At 36.1% G+C, this 26,086-nt stretch overlaps 1 long non-coding RNA gene across 1 annotated transcript; it reads left to right on the top strand.

The window, feature by feature from the left end:
* Positions 1 to 22,729: 22,729 nt before the first annotated feature.
* Positions 22,730 to 25,532, top strand: LOC103437200 (uncharacterized). Its single transcript, XR_011579952.1, has 3 exons — positions 22,730 to 23,175; positions 24,226 to 24,890; positions 25,000 to 25,532. It is a non-coding gene; the product is annotated as an uncharacterized lncRNA (long non-coding RNA).
* Positions 25,533 to 26,086: the final 554 nt, after the last annotated feature.

Genomic DNA, 26,086 nt, shown 5'->3' with positions numbered 1-26,086 from the left:
ACCCTGTTCAACGCCTGCTGTAGTATCGATTTTCTTTCTGCAAACTCACCTCCCAACCCCTTTTCTAAGCTTTCAAACCTTCTGTTAACCCACAAAGATAGGAAGTTGCAAGACGATCAGCCTTGCCCGACAAGGTTAAACCTTGCCCGACCGTCTTTGTTTTTGTCTTTTCATTCATTAGCCTAGCAATATGTTGTATACTTCAAGTTGTATCCAAGTTATTTCTAGTAATATGGCTATTAAAAGACTCTCTCAGCGCTTGAATCCGACTTGAATATGTCTTTACAGTTCAAGCCAGATCTAAGTTCTAAGCCCTCGGGCATATAAGATTTGATCATCCTAAAAAGTCCTTGGCCTCAAGGCATAAAAAAGAACCTGATGTGGACTTAACCCATCCACGACAAACTTTGATAAACAAGAAGTCCGAAGTTACTTGGGGCGCAAGTAATCGACCTGCCACTTAGTTTTATTTCTGTTATATTATGATGACCATATAACGTTCGAGTACGGGATGAATTCTGATGGGAAGCCTCAAGGCCTATTCAAGGCCCCACAAAGGCACCTATTTGGATTCATCCTATTTCTCGGGCAAGAACGTTCGAGTACGGGATGAATTCTGATGGGAAGCCTCAAGGCCTATTCAAAGGCCCCACAAAGGCACCTATTTGGATTCATCCTATTTCTCGGGCAAGAACATTGAGTACAGAAGGGGTTCTGGTGGGAAGCCTCAAGGCCTATTCAAGGCCCCACAAAGGCACCTATTTGGATTCATTCTGCTCTTTGAGCTCAGGTAATCAGAAGTATAATAGTTATAAGACCCATATAACCAACAAAAAGAACCTTATGTGTTTGAGTACTAAGTTAGTTATTTATGGGAAGCCTCAAGGCCTACACCTAAGGCCCTACAAAGGCACCTGTCAATAACTAACATAGTCTCTCGAATATATATAATTAAAACTCAGACATCCGTTCTACATCTGCCATGCTGAAAATGGTAGTGGCACGCCTGAGCAATTCAAAGTTAATCTTGATCATGAGCCTCAAGGCCTACACCTAAGGCCTCACAAAGACACCTTTCAAAGTTAACTCTGTCCTTCTCTTTCAGCCTTGCCCGACAGGATTTGCCCGACAAGCCCGCCAGTAAAGCAGAAGCCCGACAGAAAGCATCAACTGGCGCCAACCTCTCGGGGAGCTGTGTGCTCGTCGGCCAGGAAGCATTCCCCACGGAAATTCCCGCCACGAATAGAGACCAATAACTATGGCATGCAAAGAGAGAGCTTTCAAGTATTTCGTGGCTTAAGAGCTCCATGGATTTGGAGTGTAACATGGGTTCAAATCTAAAATTCGAATCTATATTTTGGGTTTGGAAATTTGTAATATACGTTTGGCCGATGTAACTTAAGGCTTAATGGTGAGGTTGGTAGCCCAATTAGATGAGAGTGAGACCCAAAAGGGTCCATTTTTTAAGTCTTCTTTTGCCAGTCTATGTACTTGTAGGACCTTATAAGCACAGCCACTATAAGACGGTTTAGTGGCATTAAGTCTTATTAGTAAGTTGGAGATTTTAAGTTCGTACTCCATAAAATACAAGTTTGATATTAAATTATTGATTGCCTATTTTATAGCTTAACCCAACTTCCATTCTTAATTTCCCTTGTGTGTGTGTATAAAATATAAAAAACCCCACTCCTACGTTCGATATTACACTTTATCTTGTATTTTTAACTATGCAGTCTCTTATGCCGTTCGGCAGCGGCATTGCCGTCCCCAGCCAGACCCCATGCTTAGACCCTCTCTTCTTGTTCTTACAACCCTACTATAAAATGAGTAGCACTCATTTCTGCAACCAAATCGATTAAGCTCATCTTTTCAAAACAAGCAACTTCATAGAAACAAAGTTGGCTCCCTCAATATTAGTTGTTGAGAGTTGTTCTACATTGGTGAGAGACAATGTTTGCTATGTGCTTATAAGTTATATGGTTTTGGGTTACTTTTCATATTACTAATTGGTTTTATGGTGGAACTTTCAATTTCATCATGGTGTTAGAAAAGGAGATTGAATGTTCAATTTCAACCTTTTCAGATTTGCTTCTCCATCCACCCCCAAAATTCACCCATCGGCAGTTTAGCACCGTAATCCTCTGCCTCTACTACCAAAACTCCATTTTTGCTTTTGCTTCATTGTAACAGATGTTCTTTTGGTGAGTTGTTTTCTACAACTCCAAAAGGCTCTTGTGCCTTCATCAGTCACCTTCTTTTCCTTTTTTGGGGTATGATCTTAAAATCGGATGCATTTCTTTTTTTTTTTTTTACTTTTCAGCGGAGGAGTCTAACCCCACTTCTAACATGTACTTTTCATTCTCTCTTTTTTGTGATTTTTCCAATTGTTCTGTCAATCCTTTAATTGCAGCAAAAAATTGTGCATGTACTGGTTTGTTTTTCCTTTTTAATCTTACCACTTTGCTTTTCTGTCATATTCGGGGACTTGAAGAAGCAGTTGATGCTGATCTACCACAAAGACATATACAAGCCTCTAAATAAACAGCCCAGATTGTCTAACGCCGACGACGATTGTGCTAACGACAGAGATTTAGCCGGCAAGGGCGGTCAGGCTTCCAAGGAAATCAGATATAGGCTATACTATGTGTAAAATTCATGGAAACACAATTACATTGCATCCATGCCTATTTCTTGCGAGAAGATTGACATAGACTGACATAGTTTGATTAACCAGATTTGAAAAAACCCATGAGTTACTGATGTAAGATGTAAGTCGGTTATGTTTTTATTTATGAATTCCTTTCTAAGTGCTAGGCAAATGAGGAGATTTGGTAAATGTCAAACGCCTGTGACAATTATTGTTTTCTTTGTCTCTCAAAAAAAAAAAAAAAAAAAAACAATCCAACAAGGAACACTGTCCAAAGATTGAAGGGAGGAATTTGTTAATCGTTGCCGATCTTAATGTTACCTTCACACTCCATCTCATCTTTCTCTTTTTCAGTATCTAATTGGGTAATTTTCAAACCTTTTGCACTAATTTTTCAGTTCTAATAGGTAATTCTCCACTTTTATGTCTTTCGAACATTCTAATTTTACTTATGACCATAGCCCCTAATTATTGTTAAAAAAATGTTTGAAGAAGCGTGGTTTTGCAATCTATGACTCCGGCTATGATGAAGATTTTTCACAGTGATCAGGATGGTAAAGTTTTATAGATGTCTAATTTTATTCATATGTGTATTCTTTTTCAATTGTATTTCTTTTTCATGTGCAGAAGCAAATGTACGTGCATAGGCATGATATGTGCTTTTTCTTCTTTGATTTACTTTTATAGTTATTGAGATTTGGTTAATAATTAAATTGAAATTGATATTCTACACTTTCGTCCATTTTTGATGCTATTGTATAGAAATATAATCATACGAACTTAAACTTTAAATTGTACCAGTTTCAGGGCTTTACAACATTTCAAGCACATTCTAAAGTCAGGAATTCTCCTTCTCTATGTCTCCTCCTTTCTCTTGAATGTTTGCTTGGTATTTTACTTTTATGAGGTATTCCATTTTGGTTTTTTCATCAATCAAATTGTTTCACTTCAAAAATCAGCTAATGATGTGTGGTTTCTTTGTGGAAGGTGTCCAATCAATTGCTACAAATACATGGAGAGGGAAGCAGATAGAGAGAGATCAGAAATATTCTTGCAGGCAATCAATTGGTATGCATTTTGGAAATAATTGCTCCATTCTCTGTTTTGGTTGTTTTATCTTTTTTTTTTTGCTCCATTCTCACCTATGTTGTCTTCATTTTTTGTAATTCATTTTTTATGGCACTTAATGCAATGCATGCAGGAAGACAAATATTTCCTTATGTGATCTTCTTGCAAAGTGCGAAGAATGAAATATGTTATCCTATGTCTTTAATGAAATTACTATCTAAAGGTTGTTCATTATTCTCAAGGATGTGTGTGAATATGTTATTCTTTGTTTTTGTTAGTATATCGAGAAAAATAATCATTTTTAAAGGTATGGACATTTCTGTCACAACAATAGCTAATTATGTTGCTCTTTTAAGACTTGGAAATTGGAAACCTCCCTTTTATATTTGTCCTTCTTTCATCATCGGTTTCATTTATGGAGGTTTTTCCAATTAATATAAAGTTTGTTACATGAGATTTTCGAAATTCATACCAGATTGGTTGTTAATGTTTGAGAGCACTTTTTAGAATTGTATGCTTTCCTCTCTAATCCAAATTGAGAGCTCATATCAAAGATTATGCAAAAGAAGGGTTAACTGTGTTTTCTATTTAATATTTTCTGCCAATGAACAAGGGACCCAGATTATGCAATAAATGAGTTATTATACATGTACCACGTTCTATGAACATGGGTTGATTTGTTTTTGATTTTGGTAACAATAACAAATTTATACAGCTCAACATGGCAACGAAATCATAATAAGGAATTCTACATTTGATATTATCTTGATTGAGCTTTTGGATTCAATCTAATTCGATACGACTATTTCATTTCTTACTTTTGTCTACATATGTACATTTTAATTACTACTTACTTACTTTATGCAATTTACACTTCAACTCATATTCTCATTTCAATTATCCATTTGCAGCCATGGTAAAAAGTACTAAAGTTGTGGGAGCATTGAATTTACGGAAGAGCTTGCAGATGGAATTAATGGGAAAGTTTAACACATATGTCAAGAAAAATAGTAGAAATTATATTATGAAGCCACAAACCCTATCAACTCATATTTAATTAGCAGCCTTTAATAAGATAAGGTGTTCAAAGAGATGTGATTTAAGTGAGCTGTATTTTGTGGTATTTTAAAGACAAGATGATACATATAAATTCTTGCTTATTGTCATGAATTAATTGTTTATTTTTTTATCAAACACTATTATTTGGTTCCTTTGGTGTGTGTGTGTATATATATAGGGGTGGTTTGGTACGGTTACCGTACCAAACCCCGTGTACCAATTACCATACCAAACTTTCGGTTTGGTAAAATCTATTACCGTTACCGTACCAAACTTTCGGTATACCAAAGTTTGGTATTGCCAAAAGTTCGGTTGGCATGGTATGGCAATGGTAATTGCCACAAAATTTGTTTTTGTTTTGGGACAAAATTTGTTTTTGTTTTTTTAACCCAATTCAAGGGCAAAACTTTTTTTTTGTACCTTTATCTCATGCATTATAGATTAAATTCATCTATTATTCATCATTCACAATTCACACATATAATAATTCAAATGATGCATCAAGATTCATCATGAAAATTAAGCTTACAATCCAAATAGAAGTTACGAATCAAAACAAATAGAAGTTAACAATCCAAATAGAAATTAAAGTTTCAAACCAAATGAAAATTGGAAATAAACTTCAAAAAGGAGAATTCATTGATCAGTTATTCAAGCTTAAGATGTCGAAACTTTTGGAGGAGGCATTGAACTTGTAGAAGATTGAGTTTGTGTCAAGCCTACATTACAAACAAAGAAAACATATTAATTAGTAGCAAGAAGAATTAAAGTTGAAAACCATTTAATAACAAATTTACTAAAAAAATTAAAGCATATCTTTCTTGTTTTCTCTTCTTCCATTTCCTTGTAAAATTGAAGCATATCTTCCGTTGGTTCCTTGTAGAAGTTTACTTCATATGCCCTAAGCCAACCACTAGTATGCACTAGTGCCTCCATTATTTTAGGAGTCAAGGATACCCTAAAGGGTCCATAATCCTCCTCCCTAGGCTAAATGCATTTTCACTAGCAAAAGTAGCAGTGGGGGTTACAAAGATATTTTGTCTATTTGTGAAAGAATTATGAACTCTTTTGTGTTTGATTTCCACAATTTCAAGAGATCAAAGTCACCAACAACAATGCTAATATAAGTAGGGTTTTATTTTCAAATTATTGGAATATTATAAATATGTGTTATATAGTTATCTATTATATAATTTATAAATTATATATTATATTGTATTATCGGTATGGTACGGTAATACCGTGGTAATGGTATCCATTACCAATACCGTACCATGAAATTTCGGTACGGTACAATACCGTACCATTACCGATTGGTACGAAAAATTTGGCACAAAATCGGTATGGCACGGTTGGCAATTCGGTTGGCACGGCAATTTGGCAAAAAAATCCACCCCTATATATATATATATCTTCCTTTATTCTTCGTTAACGTCTTCAAACATGCTTTTGCATGCAAAGAACTTTTGTTTATTACGCATTTTACACACAACTTAGTTATGTCCTATTTCCTTTTTATTTGTAAGTGTATGCTCTATTTTATTTTTATGAAGCGGTATGAAAAAGAAAACAACTAACACAACACATCTTAAGGGGAGAGTAGCGCCTGTGATTAAAGAAAATGCCTCTCGCATATGCGTGAGCGCATGTGGAGAGGCTAGTTAAATATAAAATCCCTACACAAACTTTCTTTCTTTTGGTTCTTTTTTTATATTTGTATATGGGAACTAGTTCAAAGATTTTTGTGATTTGTTCCATGCAGTTTTTATGTATCCAAAAGGAGTCCACAATGTGCACAAAGTGAATGGCACTGGCTTTCAGCAATGTGCAGCTCCATTTGACAGCGTGCCATTGACTAGTGGAAACGACGTGGTCACCCTTGCAACCCCGGGAGAAAATGGTACATTTGAGGTGTTGGTCAGCATCGTAAAGCGGGGAACCAGAAGCTTCTTATAACTGTGATGCCATCATCTCCTCCTAGCCCAATTCCCAGTTACACTGCCTCAAGCCCTAGCACCTCAATCCCCTATGATAGATTGTATAATGGAATGGGTGACTAGGATAGTGCCATGTGTTGTTAGATTAGTGGAGTGGTGTTATAAGGTGTAAACTATAAATATATGAATGTAATTATAACAAGAGTTTAATGAATGAAATATCAGAGCATTCTTCATAAACCTTTCTCTCTCTAACTTCTCTCTCTCTCTCTCTCTCTCTCTTTCAAGATTACTTACTGTGTAAGTTTGTTGATAGGATTGACATGGTATCATCGCCAACCATGGCCGCCGCCGTCAGTTGAAGATCCTCATGCTTCCGCTACCTCTATTCTCTTGTTGTGACGTCGTCGTTCTTGTTCGTTGGAGCTTTCTGTCGGTGATTTTGTTTTCTTTTTGCAATTGGTGGTTGAAACCCTAGAAAATTAGGGGATTTTTTCGTTCAAGTCGGTGCTTGTTGTTCCTTGCTTGCGTCAGTCCAAGCCTCGTTGATTGCGAGGTGTTTTCTCTCTTAAATCTCGTATATTTGTTGATTCGTTGCTTAGAGCTGTTGATTCTCACAGTTCTTGATTGGGAATTGCTGTTGGTTCTGCGTTGCGAGTCTTTGCTGATTGTTGTTCTTGATTGAATTTCTTGATTGAATTGTTGTATTTCTGTGTTGATTCTTCAATTGCTTCGCACTATAGTATTTGGATTGTTACAATGGTGAATTCTACTTTGTTGGCTCTCACTCAATCACCGATCTCGTCCTTGATTCCGAGTGTTGGGAACACTGTAACTGTGAAATTGGACGACACCAATTATGTTTCTTGGAATTTTCAAATGGACTTGTTATTGGAAGGAAATGGAATTATGGGTTTCATTGATGGCAGTATTCCATGTCCGCAGAAATTTGGTGAAACTGATTCTGAAGATAGGGTTGTGGATACGATTCCGATGATCTCTGATGCATACAAAGTTTGGAAAATTCATGACAAGGCTTTGATGACTCTTCTTGCTGCCAAGTCTTCATCTGCCTTATCTTGCATAATTGGCTGTGAAAGTTCTAAAGAGATGTGGACTAATTTGCGTCAGATGTTTGCTAGTACCATTCGCACTAGTATTGTTCAGATGAAGATTGATTTACAAAATATTAAAAAAAGACCAGAAACCATTGATCAATACTTGCAGCGTATCAAAGATTTCAGGGATTAATTGGTTGTAGTTGGTGTTACTATATCAGATGAGGATATTGTCATTGTTGCATTGAGAGGACTTCCATCTGAATATAATACCATTAAGGCTATTATAAGCGGCAGAGAGAATCTGGTCTCTTTGACTGAACTGCGCTCTCAGTTGAAGGTTGAAGAATCTACTCTAGATGAAGCTACCAAACAAGTTCCATTAATGACTGCAATGTTGGCACATGGGTCTGGTTCGGTGTATGAATCAGGATCTTTTTCTGGATTGTCTGTTATGCCCCATTCCAGTTTTACTCAGTATTCGGTGCAATCTATGGCTTCTATGCAAGCTATATCAACCCTGCACCCTATGCAATCCATGCAAAATTTGCAACCTTTTTCATATCATCAGATGTTTCCTGCACCAGTTGCTTATGCTACTCAACATACCTCTGGTTCCTATAACAATTTTCGCGGCAATAATTACAAAGCTAAAGTGAAAGGGAAGAAATTTTACTCTAATTCTCAGACTTCTCCACAGTCACAGTTTGGGTCAGTTGGTTATACTTTTGTGTACTCAACTCCTGTACCACAAATTCCTCATACTTCTGGCTATAACCTTTCTCAAATATGTCAAATATGTGATTGAAAGGGGCATTCTGTTTTAAACTGTTTTCAAAAGGGTTGTCAAATCTGCAATAGGGTTGGTCACACTGCTGCCACTTGCTTTGATCGGCAAAATGCTTCTACTCAGTTTTTATCACAGTCTTTTCCCTATCTTCAATATTATCCGTCTTTTGTGGTGCCTCATTCTTAACAGTTTTCTACTCCACAAAACTATGCCTCTCATCTACATTAATCTAGCACCTCTTATCAGCATTCATCACCACCTATTGCTATGATTGCTAGGACTGTGGCATCTCTTTCAGCACCTTAACAAGTGTTTTGGTTGGTCAATTCTGGTGCTACCAACCACATGACTTATGATATCTCAAATTTACAAGAGGCAGTTCCCTATCCATCATCTGAGATTGTCACTGGTGCTGGTGGTGAAGGTTTAGTAATTGCAAATATTGGCAATTCCTGTATTTCTACATCACAACATACGTTTCATCTTAAATCTGTGTTGCATGTGCCTCAGTTATCACAACACTTGTGTTCAATGTATCAGTTATGTCGTGATAACAAATGTCACTGTATTGTTGATGAATTTTCCATTTGTATACTAGACAAGGTCACAGAACAAATCCTCTACAAAGGACTAAGTAACAATGCCGTATATCCTCTCCCAGTTCTCAAACCCTCAAGGTTAATTTCTTCTCTAGCCTCTTACCCTGCTGCTTTTCTTGGTCAGAAAGTTTTTTCGGAGTTGTGGCATTGTCGATTAGGTCATCCAACTAATCTAGTCGTGTCCACTGCATTAAATAAATGTAATCAGTCTGTACCTCGTACTTCACCCTCCAAAATCTGTGTTGCCTGTTTGCAAGGCAAGTTCACTAAACTGCATTTTCCCAGTGTTGCTTCAAAATCTGTTGTTCCTTTTGAAGTCATTCACACAGATATTTAGGGTCCATCCCCTAATATGTCTTTAGAAGGATTTAAGTACTATGTCTCCTTCATAGATGAATGTACGAGGTACACTTGGATATTTCCATTAATGAATAAAGCAGTTGTTTTTCATATATTTGTTCACTTCTTGGCTTTCATATCCACTATGTTTGATGCCAAAGTTAAGATATTTCAAAGTGATGGGGGTGGGGAATATATTAGTCATCATTTTCAAAGTTTTTTAAAAGATAAGGGTATTGTTCATCAAAAGTCTTGTCCATATACCCCTAAACAGAATGGGTTGGCTGAGAGAAAGAACAGACATATAATAGAAACTGCCATAACTCTTTTACAACAAGCTTCTCTTCCTTCTCAGTTTTGGTTTCATGCATGTGCAACTGCAACTTTTCTTATTAATAGGATGCCAACTGCTATCTTGCACATGAACTCTCCATTTGAAGTTTTATACAAATCCCTACCTACACTTCATCATCTTAGAGTGTTTGGGTGCGCTTGTTATCCATCTATGAAACCATATAGATCCACTAAGTTGGAACCCAAAACTACTGAGTGCTTGTTTCTTGGGTATGCATCTCAATATAAAGGATATATATGTTATGATCTCCAAACTCATAAACTCATTGTGTCAAGACGTGTACGGTTTGATGAACAAAAATTTCTTGGTTTTCCTGTTGCATCTCAGCCTACCTCACCTACACCTAAACAATATTCTTTCGTTGATCATCCTACTAAATTTACTCCCATTACCTTTATTCCAATTCCTTATCCTCTTGTGGTTCCATATTCCACTGCTTTTGGTTCTCATGTTACTCAGTCCCGATCTTCATCACCTCAACAATGTGACCTTGTCTGTTCTTCATCAAAGGGTTTTAGCACGTGTGATTCAGTTGCTTCTGCAACAAGGGAGTCTTCAGTTCATTCAGTAATACATCATGAGGACAATCCAGATGTCACTACTTCTCAGGTTGCTGATTTTTAACCTGTGCTACTTAACTGTCATCCAATGCAGACTAGGTCTAAATCTGGCATTTATAAAAAGAAAGCGTTTGTTGCTCAACAGTGCTATAATTCAGTGTTTCTCAAAGAACCATCTACTTTTCAAGCTGCTTCTAAATCTGTGCAGTGGCAAGTAGCTATGAAAGAAGAAATGGATGCTCTTTTACAACAGCATACATGGACATTTGTTCCTTTACCTTCACACAAGAACTGTGTTGGATGTAAGTGGATTTATAAACTCAAGAAAAATCCAGATGGGTCCGTGGCACGATTTAAGGCTCGATTGGTAGCCAAAGGTTTTCTCAAGAAGCTGGTTTGGACTATTATGAGACCTTTAGTCCAGTTGTGAAACCTACTACAGTTCGGTTGATTTTAGCATTGGTTGCTTCTTATGGTTGGAAACTCAAACAATTAGATGCCAAAAATGCTTTTTTGCATGGATTTCTTGATGAAGAGGTATATATGTCTCAACCTCCGGGTTTTGTTGATCAAATGCATCCTGAGTATGTTTGCAAGCTTGAACGGTCTTTGTATGCATCCTGAGTATGTTTGCAAGCTTGGAATGAGAGATTTTCTAAGTTTCTTCTTCAGTTAGGATTCAAGACATCTTATGCCGATCCATCTTTGTTTGTCAAATCTACGGATCACTCCATTGTTGTTCTTTTTCTCTATGTGGATGATATCATTTTAACTGGTGATAGTGATGTAGCGGTCCAATCTGTGATCTCTTAGTTGACAAAAGAGTTTGATATGAAAGATCTTGGTATTTTACATTTCTTTCTTGGATTACAAATTGAATATCAGGCAAGAGGTCTCTTTGTTCATCAACATAAGTATGTGAAGGAGTTGTTGCAGAAGGCTAATATGGAAGAATGCAAACCTTGTCTTACACCCTGCCATCCTAATCAAAAGCTTTTGAATCATGGCAGTCCTCCTATTTCAGATCTTACAACTTACAGAAGTCTTGTAGGTGCTCTGTAATACCTTACCTTTACTAGGCCAGATATCGCATTCTTAGTGAACCAAGTCTGTCAATTTATGCACCAACCTCTTGAATCACACTTTACTGCAGTCAAATGTATACTGAGATATCTCAAGGCTTCTATGGATTTAGGTTTATGTTTTACACCTGGTTCCCTTCATTTACAAGCTTATATTGATGCTGATTGGGCCGGTGATCCTAATGATCGACGATCAACAACTGGTTTTGTGGTGTTTATTGGTTCCAATCCTATTTCTTGGAGCTCTAAGAAACAACATACTGTGAGCAGGTCTTCTACCGAAGCAGAGTATAGGGCTATGGCCACTACCACTGCAGAAGTGGTATGGATTCAACAATTACTTCCAGATCTTCACTTGCCATAGACTGATGTTCCTTTACTCCATTGTGATAATATTTCTACTATGGCACTTGCTACTTATCCAGTTTTCCACTCCAAATCAAAACACATTGAAATTGACTGTCATTTTGTGCGTGAAAGAGTACAACAAGGTACAATCCTGCAGCTGTTTGTTAATTCCAGTGATCAGTATGCAAATATGTTTACCAAAGGGTTGTGTTCTCCTCAGTTTCATTTTAATTGTTCCAATCTCATGCTTGGTTGCTCTCAGCATGTGATTGAGGGAGGATGATAAATTGTATAATGGAATGGATGACTAGGATAGTGCCATGTGTTGTTAGATTAGTGGAGTGGTGTGATAAGGTGTAAACTATAAATATCTGAGTGTAATTATCATAAGAGTTTAATGAATGAAATATCAGAGCATTCTTCATAAACCTTTCTCTTTCTAACTTCACTCTCTCTCTCTCGAGATTACTTACTGTGTAAGTTTGTTGATAGGATTGACACCCTACACCTCTGCAGCAACAGGAACTGGAAGTGTTGGAACAAGATACTGGTGGATGGCGGTTATTTTTGGTCTTCTCACGATGTTTATGGCTTAAATATTTCATTAGATTGTTCATGTAATAATATTGTTTCCTTTTTATCATTTGATTAATTCTTTCCTCTTAATTCTTGTTATCAATGATTCTTTCATGTATCAATAAGTGTTTTGGTTTCTTTTTGAAATCGATCTGCGGTTCAATATATGCAATACTTATTATTTGTAAGAGTGCTGCTCTTGGATACCACCCTTTTGTTCTGTTTCTTTAGTCCAGTGATAGGACTTTGCAAATAGGGTTAAAATCACATAAAATACTTGCAAGAGTACAAGGATGTTGTAGTATAAATGCTCATGCAAGGTCGTTCTCCTGAAGGACTATGTTAATAATTTATGTAAAAACAACTCCTAATTAACTAAAAACTAAAAATTGAGAAAGGAGACTTTGAGCTCGTTTGGATGTGCTTTTAAAATGACTGAAAGCGCTTTTAGTGAAAATGTTTTTGGAACCAATCCTTAGTAAAAATGCAAGTAAATTCTTGAAAAGCACCTAAAGTGCTTCCTAGAAGAAGCACATAGCTGGTGCTTCTTGTAGAAAGCACTTTTAGTGCTTTTGGAACCAAAAAATATTTTCTCTAAAAGTGCTTTCAGTCATTTTAAAAGCACATCCAAACGAGTCCTTTGAAATTGGGTAATATTAAAAATGAATTTTAATTAAAAACAAATAATAAATTTGCCCAAAACTAATATGATAAAAGAAAAGAGTTTTAAATACCAATTTATAAAAGCAATCACCATCACCTAGCAATCCTATGAATTTTTACCAATTACTTATGATCTAAACATGCCACTTTGAAGGTTAGGCTTTCCTAATTTATATTCTACTTGGAACCTCCAATATAGAACGTATATCTAACATGCAATCCGTCTGGACGTTCGGATCAAATATGAACATGAGAGACTCATTATGTTTTGTGAAAACCCTTTGAAAAACCATGCAACCCTTAAGACGTGATGTTCATCTTAAGTGAAATTACAATTATTAATCACAAGAAGACAACGTCAATTTCAGGGAACCTTCTGACCAGAATTGCATCAAATTACTTTTCTAAGATCCTAATGGTGATCAAGAATTAAGACAATTAGATAGTTTGAACAGTGATCAATAATTCAAAACATGCATATACAATCAATCATAAGCAATTCAATAAAAATTACATATTCATGCTAAGGCCCAAGGCTGCGCCCTAGCAAAAGAAATCAGTTATGCATATTCATAATTAAAATCATAGAAAATATTATTATGAAGAAAAAGAATGAAAACACCTTAAAGTAAAAATCTGAAATCCTTCAAGAACCCTAGCCAATTTCTCTCTGTCTCCAAGTTGCATAAAAGAGAATGTCTATAAACTAGGGCCGGCCAAACCTTTTAAATCCCATCTAAAATCCATCACACAATCCTAAAAACCTAGTCGTTTATTCCAACTAGGAGATTAAATAACAATAAAATAACTTAGAAAATAAAGTCCTAATTAAATTAGGATAATCTGCATAGAAACTGTCCAGCCACGTGTTAGCCTCAAACATCCTCCAAATCCGGCCCATAATATCTTGTTTGAAGATCGAAACATTTTGAACACATCTCTAGAAGGCCATGAACCCATTAGAGGTCATCTTCGGCTCCAAAAATGCAATTCAAGCCCAAAACATCACTATTCCAGCACCGCACGTTGCTCCTTTATTCTATCGCCAGAAAATCACTGCTTGGTAGAAAAATTCCAAATTTGATAGAATCAAGCTAATTGACTCACAAATGTCCTCCAACCGGAATTACTCCAAAATTCATTCATTTGATTATGTTTTGCTCCAGAGGAAGTCGAAAGTCCTATATTGGAAATACAATTTAAAGTATCAAAATTCTTCCAAAATAATAACCAAAATATACTAAGAATAGGGTTAACATATAATATAAAATCTACTCATCATCCAGCATGAAACACCACAGTGATCAAAACCATACAAGGACAAGGGAAACAATTCCCACATCGGAAACTGGTCAAGTCATTACACTGAAGCTAACACAACTTTTCGAGAGCCTGATCAAGTCATTACACTAGAGCTAATGCATCTTTTCGAGAGCTCGACCATCATTTAGGTATTAGGGCTAACTCAACTTTTTGATGGCCTAGTCATTTAATACACTTAAGTTGGAGCTAGCACAACTTTTCGAAAGCCCAACATAAGGAGACACATTCGAGCCAAGTAAATCAGGCCCATGACGTGTTGAAAGTGTAGCCTGCTCTGATAATATGAAAAAAAGTTAGGGTAAGGAGTAGCCCAACCTCTTGTAAGCCCTTACAAAGTTTTTCCTTAACCGATGTGGGACTTTGCATGTGTTGAGAATGAAATCCACATGGGGGGAGGGACCTTGCATGAGCTTATAAATAAGTTGAGCTCTTCCCATATTGCCAATTGGCTTTATGGTGGAATCTTAACATTTTTCATGTATTAGAGCATGTTGGCTCATGTGTGAAGTCCAACAACCACACGTGCTCAACGTCACCAAATTGTGTTGTCCACAAGCTTGGCTTGAAAATTCATCATACATGAGGGGGCGTGTGAGGATGTGAAGGAAAATAGTCTCACATTGGTGAAAGGAAAAACCTTGCAAGGGCTTATAAGAGGTTGGCTACTCCCATATTGCCAATTGGTGTTATGATGGAACCCCTTTCTTCATGGTACCAGAGCAGGATGTCTCACGTGCATGTGAAGCCAAAAGGCCACATGCACTTCACGTCACACCATTGTGTTGTCCGCGTGTTAAGCTTGAAAATTTGCCACACGTGAGGGGGCTTGTTGAGAATGAATCCCACATTGGAGGAGGGACCTTGCATGGGCTTATAAGTAAGTTGGGTTACTCCCCATATTGCCAATTAATTTTATGGTAGAACCTCAACTTTCTTTATATAATTAGGATGAATTGATTTCAGTTTTGAATGAAGGAAAAAATTAGGGTTTTATCAAAGAAAGATAATTGTGGTAGAAAAGAGGTGGGTGACCAGGATCACTAGTTCAGGATTGGGAAGAGTGTATATGTCGAAGAACAAAACATTCAACCAGAAATATCAAAATATTCAAGGATTATACATGATATCAGAGCGACCGATCCTAGGTCATTTCTTAGCACGTACTTGTTTTATTGAATTCACATTGAAACTCTAATTTTATCCTCAAATCTCCAAAACTGTCGTATCAAAATTTTAAGTTCCTAAATCACAACTCATATGTGTATGTGTGTATATCCTTCACTTAAATTTCTTAGGTACTCAAAATCATTCAAATCCTTCAATGAATTCGCTGCGACTCAAGACATCATCCTTCAATAAATTCCCACATAATTTAAGGATGAAATGACCAAAAACGGAATGCAGATATAATGAATTAGCTAGAGAGAGAGAGCTCTCCCCAGCAGCAGTGGAGGGGTGCCACTTTCATTAGATATCACAACACTTGCGGTGGAATTTTAGATTTAATTTGTCCTGAGTCAAATCGTAGAAAATGATTTTCTGTATTTGATTCATTCCCATAGTTACATGATATATAGAACACAATTGATACAATAATTAATTACAATTGAAATCACCAAGTCAACCCTATACAACATTCTAAATTTAACTCAATCAAGAGGATTGGGGAGAGATATGTGGAGATGATGGAATGATATGAGGAGATGATGGAATCTGTCTAACACAAATATCATGCAATCGGTCTTCCCAAATCAATAATCCACATACTACAAGGTCTACACTTCACAATCATTGATGCTCTGCACTGCATATACATTTTGGTCAAACAATTGTATGTTTTAGGACATCCTCACAAAAAAAGTTAATTGGTTATGGAACTAGTAGGGCAAGCAAGATCTACTACTTGGACTTGGTACCAAGAGTTAACAAACAGATTTAAGGCTAACGGAGATAAAACAGAGAAGCAGATAGGTGATATTTAGTCATAAAATAATAGGCTACAGGCATGCATCTTTAGATATCCTACGAAGTTATTTCGTTGTTTATTATCCTCGTGAAATCGTAACTATGATATTTGTAAATGGTGAAAAAATTCATTGTCTTCCAACCTTATGTTTGGATGAGGGAAATAAACTTGAAATTTGGATAAAAGTTAGAATTTATAAATTGACATGCACCAATTCTCTTGTTTGGATTAATAACATAGAAATTTAGAATTTCTGCGTGGAAAAAAAACTTGGAATTTGGAGCCTCTTATTTCCAAGTTTAAATTTCATGTAAATAGATGTCATTTCCCAATTTCTATGTTTGGGAGTTTAAAATTAACAAATTCCGTTTTCAATTCCATTGTTCTTTTAAGTTAACTAAACAACAAAATTCACAAATTCTAGAAAATAAAATTCATTCATTTCAATTTCCGTCATTTTAAAATTCCTTAATAATCTTAAATTTCTTCGTCTAAACATAAGCATGACTAGAATACTATAAATTCATTTGTGGTTTTTCACTCAGATGATAACTACCGTTGTATTACATATATATATATATATATATATATATATATATATATATATATATAACATTTATTGTAGCATGATGGTGATGTGGGTACCCTTTGTAATTTGACGCGTCAAAGATTTCGCCCTAATTCATACAGCAGATGCAGCCACTAAAAAGCACAGCTTGGAACATAGCTCAAACAAAAATTAAAAAATTAATCATCTAATACTAACAAGTTATTTTTTGTTTATAAAATTTATTTGTACTTTTTAAATCTGCAGTCTTTTTATACCATTCGGCAATGCCGGCCCCAGCCGGACCCAATTGTATTTTTCATAACCCTACTATAAATTGGCAGCATTCAACTCATTTTTGGCAACCAAATCAATTCAGCTCAGCTTCTCCAAAACAACCACATTCATAGAAGAAAAGCTAACTCACTAAATTTTTGTTGCAATGGCCTCTTCCCATCTATTTATCCTTGTCACCCTTGCAATTGTTGCCCCTTGTATTTTGGCCACAGATTTTGTTGTTGGCGACGACAAAGGTTGGACCATTAATTTTGATTACCAAACTTGGGCACAAGGAAAACATCTATGTTGGCGACAAATTTGGTAATCTATATATATATAAAGTGAGAGCTCTAGTTTGGTGAAGCATTCGATAAACCCAAAATACCTTCATTTCAAAAAATAAAAAACTACAAGACTATCCCAATATAATATGGTTAAATGGTAATACACAAATATAATAGGGTTAAAATTGTCATACAAAAAATAAAATATTGAGAGATGTTTAGATGCGGACATTATATCTGCACATATAATAAATGAGAATTTACAACCATCAAACGCAAGGCACCAACACTTTCAAACTAATTGAGACCCTTGGATTACCCATCAAACGCAAGGCACCAACCATTCATATCCATCTTGGGTAAAATTTTATATCTCAAATTCTATTTTATAATGAAAGCTTCGTGCTTTTTTATTTTTATTTTTTCATTCCCTCTTCTTCTTTTTGTTATAGGCTCCAGACGATTCTATGCATGCTAATTGCAACCATTGGACAAGAAGCAGAGTTCAAAGCTTTGACTGATTGTGGGTAAATCTCAACTTTACCTATTCAGTTTTTAGGATTTTTTTATTATTAATTTTTTTTACTATTTGTATTTAGTATCTCTAAGTAAATTTTAGTTTGTATTTACTGACACGAATCAAAGAACAAAGATTATCATAATCAAGGGTTTATATTATTGTGTTAATTTACACTGCATATTATTTTGATAAAAATATCTGCATATTATATAGGGTTTTAACATCCAGATGGCAAAAAGTTTAATTTCTATCTAACCAAAAATCTGTTTACTCCCAACCCTTCTCGATGGGATACGACGACTTCTTCTTTGATGCGGTTGTAGAATGAGGTCGAAGGTGACTAGGCTATGGAAATTACTGAGACTTCAAGACGGAGAGGGTTGGGATGAAGATCAAAGATTTATGTCGAGAACCTAGGCATTGTAAGTTTCTATGTATACCAAGATGTAATTAGAATTTAATTAAACTGCCCTACGCAATTGGCAATTGTACTGAATAATGAAGGAATAAATATGTGTGTTCGATCCTACTTATCCATATATATAAGCAGTAGAAGTGTTTAAAAATTAAAATTTCAAATTTGGACCTACGATGACCTGCGGCATGTTTTTTCTAACAACTGTGGGGCAAATGTACTCTTCCAGTCAAAACGTCACTAATGTACTCTTCCAAAAAAGAGTACTCAAGAAAGTTTTTCGAAAAGCAAATACTGAATTTTTATTCTTTTTTCTTAAATTTAATTTGATGGCAATTTAAAGCGTTGTTTTGTTTGCTATCATTTAGACATAAAGTTCTACTTTATAGTGGCCTTTGTTATGTAAGAGATTGATAGGAACATCATGTTTAGCTTCATTCTGTTTATGTTCTTTTCTCTTTTCAAGTTATGAGGCTTAAAATATCTCAGTTCAAACTTCAAAGACAAGTCATTTTGGCTTCTCCATTTATCTCATGAAAATACAAATTTGGGAGGATCACGAAAAGGTTAAATTTTATTTGCAATAAAAAAAATGCATGCATTCAACGTCCAAGCCAAGAAGGGGATTGAGTTCATATGATTAACAAACACGATCATCCATAGCATAGATTATTGACCCGTTGAAATGTACTTTTCAATGGTTTGGCATACAAATTTGGGAGGACCAAGGAAAGAATAGAGACTGGATAATAGGTCATTTCATCTTATTTTTTTGTTAATTTATATTCAAAACAACCTATGAACGGGTCCAAGTCTTTTCCATGATCATGGTGGAACTATGTACGTCTTGATAATAATAGTTTATTGTACTAGAATTGGGCTGTTTAGCTTGGTAGCTAATTGTGATCTCCATGCTAATTGTTTGTGTGGGTTGTTAGAAAACACTAGAGAGAGCGAGACAATTTTATTTGGTATTAGATTGGTTAAAAGAAGAAGACAACATGTTTTTCTCAATAAAAATGCAAGTTTCATTAAACTTGGAGTGACCAACCAAGTTTAGTGAGTTTGTATGGAACCTAAACCTACAATGTCACTATTAATGTCTATACCAAATGGATAACAATGGTAAATAACTAACGCAACGCATCTTTAGGGGTGCGTAGCGCCGTGATTAGAAAAAGCCTCTCACATGTGCATGAGCGCGTGCGGGGAGAGGCTAGTTAAATATAAAATCCCTACACAAACTTGCATTCTTTTCCTTCTTTTATTTTTTTATTTTTTTATTTGTATATGGGAACTAGTTCAAAGATTTGTGTGATTTGTTCCATGCAGTTTTTAAGGCCATCTCCAACCGATGGCTGGCCAGAGGGCTCGTTTTAGCCCTCTGGCCCTCCAAGATTCTCCAAGATATTAATATTTTAATGAACAGTACAGGGCCATATTTGCCTCCGTCTCCAACCGAGGGCCAGAGGGCCAGAGGGCTCGTTTTAGCCCTGTAAAAAAAAACCGTCTCCAACCGAGGGCCAAAGGGCCATAGGGCCAAACATAATTTATTATTTAAAAACTACAACTTAATTTTATTTAAAAATCATGTTGGTTAGTGTTGTATAATTTTTATGTCGGTTAATGTTATTTAATGTTGTTTCATATTGTTTAATGTTGTTTCATGTTACTTAATTTAATTTAATGTTGTATAATGGCTTAGGAAGTTATAGGAAAAAATTAGAATTTAAAAAAAATATGAAACAAATTTTGTGAAATAGAAGTTATAGGAAAAAATGGAATTTAAAAAAAAAATATGAAACAAATTTTGTAAAATAGAAGTTATATGAAAAAAATATGAACCAAATTTTGTAAAATATAAGTTATAGGAAAAAAATAGAATTAAAAAAAAATTGAAACAAATTTTGTAAAATAGAAGTTATAGGAAGTTATAGAAAAAAAAAGAAAAAAAAAAGGTTTAAATTCATAAAAAAAAAAGGTTTAAATTCATAAAAAAAAAAAAAGGATTTACAACGGCTAGTGGCGCTAGCCGTTGGAAGTTTGAATTCAAAATGTTATTTCTGTCGGTTGTAACCGACAGAAATAATATATATTATATTATTTCTGTCGGTTATAACCGACAGAAATAAGAAACATTAAAAAAAAAAATAGCCAGCCCGGGGCTGGCTGGCTGGCCGAAAGCAGCCAGCCCTCCAGCCCTCCAGCCCTCTCCGATCCCGTGGGGCCCTCCCAGATTCCCGAGCCCTCTGGCCTAGCCCTCAGTTGGAGACGGTTTTAGGGCTATTTTCGGCCCTCTGGCCCTCTAGACCCTTCGGTTGGAGATGGCCTAAGTATCCCAAAGGAGTCCACAACGTGCACAAAGTGAATGGCACTGGCTTTCAGCAATGTGCAGCTCCATTAGACAGTGTGCCATTAACTAGTGGAAACGACTTGGTCACCTTTGCAACCCCGGGAAGAAAATGGTACATTTGCGGTGTTGGTCAGCATTGTAAAGCGGGGAACCAGAAGCTTCTTATAACTGTGATGCCATCATCCGCTCCTAGCCCAAGTACCAGTTATACTGCCTCAAGCCCTAGCACCTCAATCCCTTACACCTCTGCCGCAACAGGAATTGCTGGAACAAGATTTGGGTGGAGGATGACCGTTGTTTTTGGCTTTCTCGCACTGCTGACGGCTTAATTATTTCATTAGGTTGTATTTGTAAAAATTGTTTTCTTTAATAATTGTTTTCTTTATCATTTGATTAGTTCTTTCCTATTAATTCTTGTTATCAATGATTCTTTCATGTATTAATAAATGTTTGGTTTGTTTTTGAAATCAAAATGGCCGTCTGCCGTTCGATTTGGTTTGTTTTTGAAATCAAACTGCCCGTCTGCCGTTCGACAAACATTAAAATTAAATATTTTTTATTTGTAAGAGTGCGGCTCTTGATGCCACCCTTTTTTTTCTATTTCTTAGTCCAGTATGAAACAACACAGTGAACAAAACGATACGAGGTAGTTGGAATAATATAGGTACGTACTCATCTAAAAAAGAATATAACCTCATTAACCACAACCTATATAATTGATAAAACAGGGGTTATGAATTGAAGAAAAGAGAGGTGGGTGGGTGGGTTGGATCACAAGTTTGGAGTTGGAAGAGTGTATATGTAGAAGAATACAACATTCAATCAGAAATATTAGAAATACTAAATGTATGTCGGCCCTTGTTAGATCCGTTGGTTGGGTATATCACATTCTTTCCTTGAGGTCTACGGGTTAATATGAGCCGGTGAAAGAAAAAAAAAAATCAGAATTCAATTCATACGAAACTCTGATTATATATGTTTGACTTAAATTTCTAAACAAACTCAAAACCATTCAAATCCTTCAATGAATTCACGGCGACTCAAGCAAGATATCAGCCTTCAATGAATTCTCACATAATTTAAGGACGAAACGACCAAAAACGGAATGCAAATATATAATGAATCAGCTAGAGAGAGTGCGGCTTCCCCAACAACATTGAAAGGGTGCCACTTGCATTAGATACCACAACTGTCACAATGGAATTTTACATTTAACTTGTTCAGGGTCAGATGTCATGTGATCGGTTTTCTCTAATCAATAATTCACATTAACTACTATGAGGAGGTATATATTTCACAAATCATTGCTGCCCGATCTGCATTGTATTGTAAGAATTTGTTCAAGCTATTGTATTTTATAGGGCATCCTCTCAAAGAAGTTAATTGGTCATGGTACTAGGCGGGCAATCAAGCTCTACTACTTGGACTTTGAACGACGTCATCAAACATATATAATTCAAGTTTTTGAGGCTTATGGAGATAAAGCGGAGTATCAAATAGGTGATATTTAGTCATGGGATAAAAGGCTAGGGCTTGCATCTTTGGATATCCTACAAAGTTATTTCCTTGTTTTCTTATCTTCATGAAATCGTTTTTTTACCTATGATATTTGTAATTTGGTGTACATTCATTTTCTTCCATTTCTCTTAAGCATGGCCAAAATACAATAAATAAAGGGCACAAGACTGTTTACTACCCTTATGTTTCGTGGTTTTCAACATTTAGTACATCAAATTTTTTTCGTCCCAGAGTCATACCTAAAGTGTAAATTTTGGGACAGTCTCATACATCCGTTAGTCAAACTGTTAAGTCTACGGTAAACTGATGATGTGGCGCTTATGTGAACAATAATTGGACGCCACGTGTCATTAAAGGGTCCACGTGGAATATTAAAAATTAAAAAAATTAAAAATAAAAACAATTTGTAATTTAAAATTAAAAAAAATTAAAAAACCAAACCTAAACCTAAAAAACCAATCTGGGTTCATCTATCTGTTCTTCTTCCCCACCCAATCTAGCGACCAACCCCTCTTTTCTATTTTCCCTCTATGCTCCGCCCTTGCTGCTTACCTGATGACCCCCTTCCTCCCTTCTCTCCTCGCTCAGCTCCAAGTATCTCTCCCCCCACGTCTCAATCCGTACCGCTGTCGTCCCCTCGCTCCAGCAAATCACTGAAACTCCTCCACAATCTACTCACCGACTCCGCCGTTCCCCAAATCTCCCTCATGACCCTCAACGGCCTCAAATCCTCGCTCTTGTCCAGTTTTTGACCCAAGACCGGACAACCCAGGAGAGGGGAGGAACAATGGCATCGGCAGAGAAAGAGCTCGAAGCACAACTTATGGAAGCTGGGAATCAGCTCTTAGAACCTTCGTCTTCTGTCCCTGACCTCCTTGATGTTCTCGACGTAAGCCCTAATTCCTCTTCGAATTGTTGGGTTTTCTTCTTCTTTTCGTATTGTGAAGTATTTGCGTCTTAGTTGCTTTCGTTCCGTGTTTAATTTCAAAGGTTCTGTTAATTAAATTGTTTTTTTGTGTGGTTATTTGTTAATTTAGTGAATTCGGGTTTGAATGTTGTTGCTGTGAAAGCTTCTGATGTGAGATTCAAGTAGGTTTTAACATTTCCGTGTTATTTTTTTGTGATTTGTGCGAAAGGAGAAAAGGGAGGGACGGGGTAAGAAGAAGAAGAAGAAGAGGAGGAGAGAGAGGGATAAAAAAAAGCTGGGGAGGGTGCGGGTTGCAGGGAAGAAAAAGGGTTTTTTTTTAATGTTTTAATATTTTTAATGACACGTGGCGCCTAGTCATTGTCCACGTGGGTGCCACGTCATCAGTTAAAGGAAGATTTAACAGTTTGACTAACGGATGTACGAGACTGTCTCAAAATTTACATTTTAGGTATGACTCTGGGACGAAAAAAACTTGATGTACTAAATGTTGAAAACCACGAAACATGAGGGTAGCAAATAATCTTTTGACCATAAATAAATTTGTGCTTTTTCACTCGGTTGATGATTACTGTTGTATTGCATCTAATGTTGTAAAAGCTATATATGTCAATTGAATGCCCACATAGAAATGTAAGAAAGATTAAAAATAGTAGAGTGGATATATTGTCAGGTTTTGTTGCTGTTGTATGGCATGACTTCCAACATGCATTAACTTCTCTTGTAGACTTTTGCACATAAATGACTTTATATAATCAAGAGCATGCAGTGTATGATCAATTACACTACACAAAAAATAAAAAAGGCAGAAAGTGAATACCAATCTCCCTTCCCTCTCTTTAATTGCATTCTTTATGTGATACAGTTATGAAAATAAACAATATGATACATTGCAGCCGATGCATTTCGATCTCTAAAAAAAGTTCTCTCTCACTCTCACTTTTGCCTATTTACAACACATAAAAATATTTGTACCCTTTGTAATTTGACACGTCAAAGAATTTGCTAATGCAGTAAAGGTCGTACCCAGTGCACAAGGCTCCCGCTTTACGCAGGGTCTGGGAGAGGTGAATGTCGGCTAGCCTTACCCCCATTTATGGAGAGGCTGCTCCCAAGTCTCGAACCCGAGACCTACCGCTCATGGACGAAGGCACTTGCCATCGCACCAAGTGCGACCTCTAATTTGCTAATGCAGTAAAGAATCAAAATTCATACGGCAGATGCAGGCCACCCGAAAGATGCAGTTTGGAACATAGCTCAAACAAGAATTAAAAAATTAATCTTCTAATAGTAACAAGTCATTTTTTGTTTATTAAATTTATGTTGTACTTCTTACTTTGCAGTCTTTTTATACCATTGGCAGTGCCGTCCCCAGCCAGACCCAGTTGTATTCTTCACAACCCTGCTATAAATTGACAGCATTTCAACTCATTTTGGCAACCAAATCGATTGAGCTCTTCTTCTCAAAACAACCACATTCATAGAAGCAAAGCTAACTCACTAATTTATTGTTGCAATGGCCTCTTCCCATCTATTCATTATCCTTGTCACTCTAGCAATTGTTGCCCCTTCTATTTTGGCTACAGATTTTGTTGTTGGGGACGATAAAGGTTGGACTATCAATTTCGATTACCAAACTTGGGCACAAGGAAAACAGTTCTATGTTGGCGACAAACTTGGTAATTAAACTGACTATCCCTGTACAAACTTGCATTTTCTTTTCCTTGTTTCTTTTTATCTTTGGCCATGGGAAGTAATTCGAAGACTTCTGTGATTTGTTTTATGCAGTTTTTAAGTATCCAAAAGGAGTCCACAATGTGTACAAAGTGAATGGCACTGAATTTCAACAATGTGCAGCTCCATTAGACAGTGTGCCATTAACTAGTGGAAACGATGTGGTCACCCTTGCAACCGCAGGAAGAAAATGGTACATTTGCGGTGTTGGTCAGCATTGTAAAACGGGGAATCAGAAGCTTCTTATAACTGTGATGCCATCATCTGCTCCTAGCCCAAGTCCCAGTTATACTGCCTCAAGCCCAAGCACCTCAATCCCCTACACCTCTGCAGCAATAAGTGTTGAAACAAGATATGGGTGGATGATGGTTATACTTGGCCTTCTCGTGATGCTGACGGCTTGAATATTTCAGTAGATTGTATCCGTCGTCATTATTTTTCGTCATTTGACTAATTCTTTCCTTTTAATTCTTGCCATTAGTGATTCTTTCATGGTTTTAATAAACAGTTCTGGTTTGCTATGAAATCAGTTTGATAATATTCTACAAACATTTATATGAAATAATATTCATGCACATTATTTGTAAGATGCTGTTATTTGATCCCACCCTTTTGTTCTATTTCTTTACCCGCCTTAGGATAAAACTATTCATCGACAAACATTTTTCTCACCGAATTTCATTTTTTTTCTTCATATTTTCTGTTTTGAAAACATGATCTCTAGTGGATATAGATAGAAGAACTGTTCAGATTGTTGATATCACGTTTAGATTTTTACGGTTAGTGAAAATATTGCTTGGAGTTTATAAATTCTCTATAAAATGTATCACACCGACTCATATTTGAGTTAACCTTAAACATCAGAACATGATATTAGTGACCCAAACCTTTCATTTTCGCATTAGCTAAAAGATCGTGTTTTCAAAAAAGAAAACCTGAAATGTAAAATTTGATGAGATGAATAGAGTGTAAACGACAATCGACAGTTAAATATAATCTAGAGTTTGTAGATTATGGTGTCGAATGTTGGAGTTTACCCCTTCACGAAAGTTGTAAAACTTGCCATTACGAGTGATTGTATATTTTCTTTTTACGTTTTCACACTTCTACATTATTATGATGAATTTTTATTAATTTTGCA

Source organism: Malus domestica, chromosome 04, assembly GCF_042453785.1.
Source record: "Malus domestica chromosome 04, GDT2T_hap1".
NCBI lineage: Eukaryota > Viridiplantae > Streptophyta > Magnoliopsida > Rosales > Rosaceae > Malus > Malus domestica.
Note: the sequence above shows the minus strand (reverse complement) of the source record. Positions and strands in the feature narration are given on the sequence as shown.